At 47.3% G+C, this 8403-nt stretch overlaps 1 long non-coding RNA gene across 1 annotated transcript in view; it reads right to left on the bottom strand.

The window, feature by feature from the left end:
- The window catches only part of LOC104986427, a 30701-nt gene that overhangs the window by 20065 nt on the left and 2233 nt on the right, over positions 1–8403 (bottom strand). The window contains exon 2 of the long non-coding RNA XR_825037.1: positions 6017–6070. This is a non-coding gene — a long non-coding RNA (uncharacterized LOC104986427). The remainder of the gene's footprint in view (positions 1–6016; positions 6071–8403) is intronic.

Below are 8403 nucleotides of genomic sequence, written 5' to 3'. Positions count from 1 at the left end.
GCCAACAAAGGTTCGTCTAGTCAAGGCTATGGTTTTTCCTGTGGTCATGTATGGATGTGAGAGTAGGACTGTGAAGAAAGCTGAGCGCCAAAGAATTGATGCTTTTGAACTGTGGTGTTGGAGAAGACTCTTGAGAGTCCCTTGGACTGCAAGGAGATCCAATCAGTCCATCCTAAAGGAGATCAGTCCTGGGTGTTCATTGGAAGGACTGATGTTGAAGCTGAAACCCCAATACTTTGGCCACCTCATGTGAAGAGCTGACTCATTGGAAAAGACCCTGATGCTGGGAGGGATTGGGGGCAGGAGGAGAAGGGGACGACGGAGGATGAGATGGCTGAATGGCATCACCGACTCAATGGACATGAGTTTGAGTGAACTCCAGGAGTTGGTGATGGACAGGGAGGCCTGGCGTGCTATGATTCATGGGGTCACAAAGAGTCGGACATGACTGAGCAACTGAACTGAACGGAGATACTTTTTGTTCTAACTGATCCACTTTTCTCCATGCCGCCTAGATCAGGCCCCATTATCTCTCGTCAGAATGAGAACAACCTCCTACTAGTCTCACTACCTCTAACCTGGCCTTTTCCCACCCACAGTACCAGTAGGCTCAGAGTGATGTCTGTAAACCTAAAGAATGATGTGAATTGGTCACTCCACAGCTTAAAGTTTCGATACTCCCTCTACCCAACCTACCCACTTTGTCTTCATGTTGAAACCCCGTCTCCTTAACACAGATGATGTGGGTCTTCATTCCTGGGACTTTGCTTATCCTCCAACGTTATCTGGTGCCAATTTCCCTCCATAAGTCCTGGACAACATGAGGGACCTTGAGGATATTCAGGTGTTCTACTAAGTGAAATAAGTCAGACAGAGAAAGACAAATGCTGTGTGTTCTCATTTATATACACAGAATCTAGAAAAGATGAACTCACAGAAATAGATAGTTGAATGATGGCTGCTAGGGGCTGCAGCTGGGGAAAATGATGTCCATACTATGTCTAACATAAATGTAATATGTATAATGTGCCTACACTATACATATGTCGCATGTATAATGCACACAGAGATGTACATATCTAATGTACAGCATGGTGACTATAACTAGCAGTACTCTATTTTAATGGAAGTTATTAGGAGAGTAGATCTTAAATGTTATCACTGCACAGTTCAGTTCAGTTCAGTCGACAAGTCCTGTCCAAGTCTTTGCAACCCCATGGGCTGCAGCACGCCAGGCTTCCCTGTCCATCACCAACTCCCGGAGTTTACTCAAACTCATGCCCATCAGGTCAGTGGTGCCATCCAACCATCTCATCCTCTGCCATCCCCTTCTCCTCCTGCCTTCAATCTTTCCCAGCATCAGGGTCTTTTCCAATGAATCCACACAAAATCATGTGAGGATTATGTGAGGGGATGCAGATTTGAACTAAACTCATTATGGTAATCCTTCTGCAATGCATATATGGACCTAGTCATCCTACTGCACACCTAAAACTTACATATGTTGCAAGTCAATAATATTTCAGTAAAGCTTGGGAAAAAAGAAATAACAAATTAAAAAAAAAATAAAAGTCCCCTCCCCAAGCACTAAGCTCTATATAGCGAATTACTGGTATGCACTTCCCCAAACTCATTGTTCTTTCCTGTGTTGGGCGCTATTCACATGATCTTCCTTGCTCATTTACCTCCATTTTCAGCTGGCTAAATCTTATTTACGCATCTTGTCTCACTCTCTGTAATTGCTGTTTCTTTGTGTGCCTTTCCTGGACTGCAGGCTGGCTGAAAGACATTGGGTCATGCCTTGGCCCAATGTCTCCTTCCCACTGTTTGTGCCCAGTAATTATGTGTTCTCAATATGTATTTGTTGAATACACAAAGTTTCAATGAGATTCAGAGCAGGTTTGGTGGGTATGAGGGTGTGGGAAGGGTGGATGGGTGGGAGGAGCAGTTCAACAGGAGAGTTACAGAGTTCAAGCTTCAAAGGTAGAAGCTTGGTAACTGCAGAGACCAGGGTGGGGCTAACCAAGTGGTTGCTGAGTGGAGTGGAAGTGAAGGTCACTGGGGCAGAGAACATGAGGGAATCATGACCTAATATGTTGGATGAGTGGCACTTACGTTGGCCTGGAGAAGTCAGGCACAGGGTGGGGCGGGCAGGGAAGCTGTGAGTCAGGCTTCAAAGTCCTTCACGAGTGGTGTGATTAAGGCAGGGAGGTGTCTTTATCCGATGGCCTGGCTTCAGCAGAGGAGAGGAAGGGAAATGAAAATGATGGAGGAATTACACAGGACCAACACAGACTCCAGCAGAATGTGACGTTGCCGTATGACCCTGAGGTCTGTGGACATGGCTTGAGAGAGTGAGGGGCCTCTGTTGAGACGGCCTCTACATGAAGAGGTCGAGGAATTTCCCAGAAAGAGATCATGCTTCATATAGTATAAATTATAGGATATATCATAAAATGCATATGTAATATATTAAAAGAAAGGGGTTGGAGTCTAGTAGAAAGATTGAGAAGGATCTCCCCAAGTGCAAATTCAAGTGGTCAGATGGTCAACTGGTCAGATGCTACTGCTCCTTCCACTTTGGCTTCAAAATTTGTTACAAACCCCTTATCCAGAAATTTCTGCCATCTTGCTGCTACAATTCTTGGCTGTAGTGGACTTATCCCACTTTGAGAGATTAATCTGGAATCCTGCTCTGACCCTTAAATCAAAGGAATCAAAACTTGCATGTGGGATTATCCACCCCCATGCATTCTTTTATTCTGTGGGAAACTGGGTCCCAATTTGTTTTTGTGGTATGTCAGCACAATAAAGGCCACCCTTTGGGGGACTACAGTTAAAAAGAATTCTCTTCTTTAAAAAAGAAAAAGTTGTGGGGGTAAAGACCTCATTGAACAAAGTTTTAAAATTAGATAAAACTTGCATTCTGCTCACTGTAGAGGGCCAGGCGCCTCCCATCCATGGCAACTGGAGAGAAGCAGAGACAGCTCCGGGCATCTGCTTGCTCAGGGCTTTTCATCAGCTGATTTCTCCCTGAGCCTAGATAGCTATAGTTTTTCTAATAGTTTCTGATATGTTTGAGATCAATTGCCCTTGGTTGGAATGAACTTTACTTTTAGTGTGCTATTATTTTACTTGTATTCCATACTTTTTATTTAGGTTTTTCATATATACATGGGTGCATGCTAAATCACTTCAGTTGTGTCTGACTCTCTGCAACTCTCTGGCCTGTGTAGCCCGCCAGGCTCCCCTGTCCATGGGACTCTCCAGGCAGGAATATTGAAGTGGTTGCCATTTCCTCCTTCAGGGGATCTTCCCAACCCGGGGATCAAACCCTAGTCTCTAATGTTTCCTGCATTGGCAGGCAGGTTCTTTACGACTAGCACCATCTGGGAAGCCACATAAGTATATACACACACTAGCAAGATTAGTCTGGTTTTCTTGTGTGTGTGTGTTGCATTTACCAAGGTTTTGGTATCAAAACCATAACCAGAATAAGAAGAATCCTCCCTGCTTCCAGGCACAACTGTTAGAAATGCAGAATCCCAGGCTCCACTCTAGACCGATGGAATCAATATCTGCATTTCAACAAGACCCTCTGGTAACATACGTGGACATGAGTGTGAGAAGCTGCCCCAGACCTTGTCATTTACCAGAAACTGCTTATTCCATGGGGGCTTCCCAGGTGGCAAAGTGGTCAAGAATCTGCCTGCCAATGCAAGAGACCCAAGAGACATGGGTTCTATCCCTGGGTCGGGAAGATCCCCTGGAGGAGGAAATGGCAACCCACTCTAGTAGTCTTGCCTGGAGAATGCCATAGACAGAGAAGCCTGGCGGGCTACCATCCAAAGCGTCGCAGAGTCGGACAGACTGAGCAACTGAGCACGGCACAGCTTCTTCTGTACACTCAGTGCAAGCAGCCTGGCTCTCTACTTTTCCAGCTCACCTGGCCTGCTGTGCTGACCACACCATCCTTTCGCTTATCACTCCTTAGTTCCTGCCACCACCTTCGCAGGGTCTCTGTCCTCACATTGCCCCACCTCCTCCCCCATTTCCTCCCTCCCTCCTATCCAGCTTGGAGGCAGCAGTTAGGCATTATTATTACTTCCTTGCATACACCCTTCCCTTTCTTGCCCCTTCTTCTCCTCATGGAGTCATGCAGCAAAAATTAAAAAAAAAAAAAAAAAAAAAAAAAAAAAAAACAGAAAGTGAAAGTCAGTCAGTTGTGTCTGACGGTACAGTCCATGGAATTATCCAGGCCAGAATCCTGGAGTGGGTAGCCTTTCTCTTTTCCTGGGATCTTTCTATCCTTCCCAGGGATTGAACCCAGGTCTCCTGCATTGCAGGGGGATTCTTTACCTGCTGAGCAACAAGGGAAGCCCAAAATAATCCTGGTTGAATTCAGGTCCCCACCATCCTGTACTTGCACCTTTCTAGGAAATTGTGGCCCCCGAGAAACAGAATGATCCTACTGACCGGCCCTTCTGTAGACAGTCCCTTCTCCCCTCAAATGTCCAACTCCTCCTCCCCCTGCACGCTCTGAGCTGATGACCTTGCTTCCTATTGCCCTGAGAAAACAGAAACCCTCAAGGGAATGTCCATGCATTCTGGCTCCTCTTCTCCGGGGCTGCCTGCCCTCTGTTACTGTGAGTGAACTCCTGCCTTGTTGGTCTCCAAGGTCTGCCCGCTCCCCCCCAGTTCCAACTGTATGCTGTAACCTTCTCTTCTTGCTCACTCCAGGACAACTCTCCAGGAAATGCCACCCCACCCCAGTCATCATCAAATTTTCCCTTGTTACTGAATCATTCCTATCAGCACATAGGCTGTCTCTAACAGTTCCTATCCTCAAAACAAAACAAAATGAAATAAAACAAATGAACAAAAAAGTCTGTCTTGACTCCACATTCCTTTCTGGCTACCACCTCATTTTTCTGCCCTCCTTTAGAGCAAACCTTCTTGAAAAAAATGTCTGCACCCATGGGCTCTTGTTCTAGAGCCCAATTCTTTCTAGAGATCTTTCTAGGTCTCATTCTTTCTAGAGGATGAAGCTTTCCCACCAACCTCTGCTGAAGCAGCTCTTCCCAACTTCCCACTAGTTGTCCCTGTGGCACAGACACCAACCGCCAATCACCAGGACTAACTGTACTTGAACTGCTAGCTACATTGGGAGGCATTCCTCCTCTATCCCAGCATGCAAAGCTCTCCTGGGCCTTCTCCTCCTGCCATGCTGGCTCCTCTCAGCATCCTTTGCTGGTTCTTGACCTCCCAATGTTGGGGCCTCGGCTCACCTTTGGCCAAGTCTTTTATTAACACTCTCTGCTTAAATGATCTCATTGAATGTTGAGATTTTACTTACTCTGTCAGTCACTCAGTCGTGTCTGACTCTTTGTGACCCTATGGACGGTAGCCCACCAGACTCCTCTGTCCATGGACTTCTCCAGGCAAGAATACTGGAGTGGGTTGTCATTTCCTTCTCCATACTTACTCAGAGGACTCCCCAAATTCCGTATCCAGCCCAGACCTCTCCCCCAAACCCCAGATTTCTACATGGAGCTTCCTACTTGGGTATCTAATTGACAGTTCAAACTCAATATGTTGTTGTTGTTCAGTTGCTCAGTCATGTCCAACTTTTTGAAACCCCATGGACTGCAGCACACCAGGCTCCCCTGTCCTTCACTATCTCCCAGAGTTTGCTCAAACTCATGTCCACTGAGTTGATGATGTCATCCAACCATCTCATCCTCAGTCGTCCCTTTCTCCTCCCGCCCTCAGCCTTTCCCAGCATCAGGGTCTTTCCCAATGAGTAGGCTCTTTGCATCAGGTGGCCAAAGTACTGGAGCTTCAGCATCAGTCTTTCCAATGAATATTCAGGGTTGATTACCTTTAGGATTGACTGGTTTGATTTCCTTGCTGACCAAGGGACTCTTAATAGACTTCTTCAGCACCACAGTTCAAAAGCATCAATTTTCAGCACTTAGCCTTCTTTATGGTCTAAATGTACTTCTAAGTTACTCACCTTCATATCTGTTTCGGGTTCTTGCCCATTTCACCAAATTGTATCTTCCAGTTGCTTGAGAAAACAAAAAACAAACAAAACTTAGAAATCAGCAAAATCACGTCAGCTCCTCCTTTTAAATGTGTCTAGAACAGGACCACTTCATTAGTCTTCCACTGGGCTGAGTCTGTCTTCCTGTCACTTGATTATTGCAAAAGCCTTCCAACTGGTCTCTTGGGTGAAACTCTCAGGCCCTTCAGGCTAGTCTTCACACCACAACCAGAGTAATTCTTTTGAAATGTCAGACCACGTCCTCTCTCTGCTCAAAACACTCCAAATAGCTCCCGCTCTCATTCAGTGTAAATACCAAAGTCCTCACTTTGGCCTATATGGCCTCCTCCTCTTCTCAACTCTCCCTTCTAAGCTCAGGGCTCTTGCCTTGGTGGGCTCCAAGGCATCTCCCCCTCAGGGTGTTGGTTTTTGCTGTTCCTTCTGCCATTCCATATACATAGCTCATAGCAGGCTCTTTCTTCAAATAGCTACCCTGGGCTTCCCAGGAGGCATCGTGGTAAAGAATCTGCCTGCCAATGCAGGAGATGCAAGAGACCTGGGTTCTGATCCCCCTGTTGGGAAGAGCCGTTGGAGTAGGAAATGGTAACCCACTTCAGTATTCTTGCCTGGAAAATTCCATGGACAGATGAAATTTCACGGGCTACAGTCCATGAGGGTTGCAAAGAGTCAGATACAACTGAGCAGGCACGCATGCACCCTTTGTGGGAGTACTGTAAATAACAATTCCCTGCACTCCCTCCCCTCCTTAGCTTGTGTGGTTTTCTCCACAGCACTGAAAGCCATCTGAAGTAATATATTCAATAAATCAATCAATCACATGCAAACTTTACAGGACACCCTGTATTCTCTATGGGTGGTGGGTGGTTTAGTTACTAAGTCGTATCGGACTCTTTGCCACCCCATGGACTGCAGCCAGCCAGCCTCCTCTGTCCATGGGATTTTCCAGGCAAGAATACTGGAGTGGGTTGCCATTTCCTTCTCCAGGGGATCTTCCCGACCCAGGGATCCAACCCGGGTCTCCTGCACTGCAGGCAGATTCTTTACCGATTGAGCTACCAGGGAGATCCAAAGTCATATATATGTTGGTTTGTTTATTGTCTTCAGTTCAGTTCAGTCGCTCACTCCTATCCCACTCTTTGTGACCCCCATGGACTGCAGCATGCCAGGCCTCCCTGTCCATCACCAACTCCCCTTTACTCAAACTCACGTCCATCGAGTCAGTGATGCCATCCAGCCATCTCATCCTCTGTCGTCCCCTTCTCCTCCTGCCCCCAATCCCTCCCAGCATCAGAGTCTTTTCCAATAAGTCAACTCTTTGCAGGAGATGGCCAAAGTACTGGAGTTTCAGCTTTAGCATCATTCCTTCCAAAGAAATCCCAGGGCTGATCTCCTTCAGAATGGACTGGTTGGATCTCCTTGCAGTCCAAGGGACTCTCAAGAGTCTTCTCCAACACCACAGTTCAAAACCATCAATTCTTCGGCGCTCAGCTTTCTTCACAGTCCAACTCTCACATCCATACATGACCACAGGAAAAACCATAGCAGTAGATGTCCCCAAATACCTGCTCGATTACAAAGTAAAGCAAAGCAACTGAAAGAAATGAAGATACACATGTATGGTAACAGATACAGAGTCTGTTGTCGGAGTTTGCAATGCATTATCTCGTTCATCCTCATTCAGTTCAGTTCAGTTCAGTCGCTCAGTCGTGTCCGACTCTTGCGAGCCTATTATATATTATACTTTTGTGTGACTATGTGTGAAAGAACGTAGGAATAAGGACAGGAAATAGCCCATAAGGACTAAACGGTGAAGTGGAGACTGAAATCCAGGCTGTTCGATCACTTTCTACGCTCTTTCTCAGAGGATGCTAAAAATGAGAGTTCTCTCTCCCTCGGAAGTATAAAGGAGTCTACACAAGTCGGCGCCCGACCTTTTAGCAGAAATAAAGCTCTGTTAAGAGTTCGGGAAGTGATCGGAGAAAGTGGACGTAGGATTGCTCCGGGAAGAAGTGGTTGCACAGAAGAGATGGGGCTGAGCGCCAACGTTTAAGTGTCAGGTGAAAGGGGAGGAACCCTGGTCCTCGGCTTCCGCTTTTGTCTGCGTCCCTTCCCGCTTCGGCTCTGCGAGGACTCCTACGCGCCCCAGCACTGAGTCCGCCCGTCCGCCTCGGGGCGCCCGAGGCCAAAGGAGTGGGGCGGGGGGCGGGGTGTTGCGGCGCCGCCCGACGTCGTGCCCTCCGCGGCTGCGCAGTTCGCACGTCAAAGCCGGGCTCGGGCCGGGAACGGGGGTTTCGGGGAGCAGCGCGGCCTGGGGAGCGTCTGAAGCTCCGGGAGCC

This window comes from Bison bison, unplaced genomic scaffold (assembly GCF_000754665.1).
Source record: "Bison bison bison isolate TAMUID 2011002044 unplaced genomic scaffold, Bison_UMD1.0 scf7180017864068, whole genome shotgun sequence".
Classification (NCBI taxonomy): Eukaryota; Metazoa; Chordata; class Mammalia; order Artiodactyla; family Bovidae; genus Bison; species Bison bison.
This window is presented reverse-complemented; position numbering and strand designations above follow the sequence as displayed.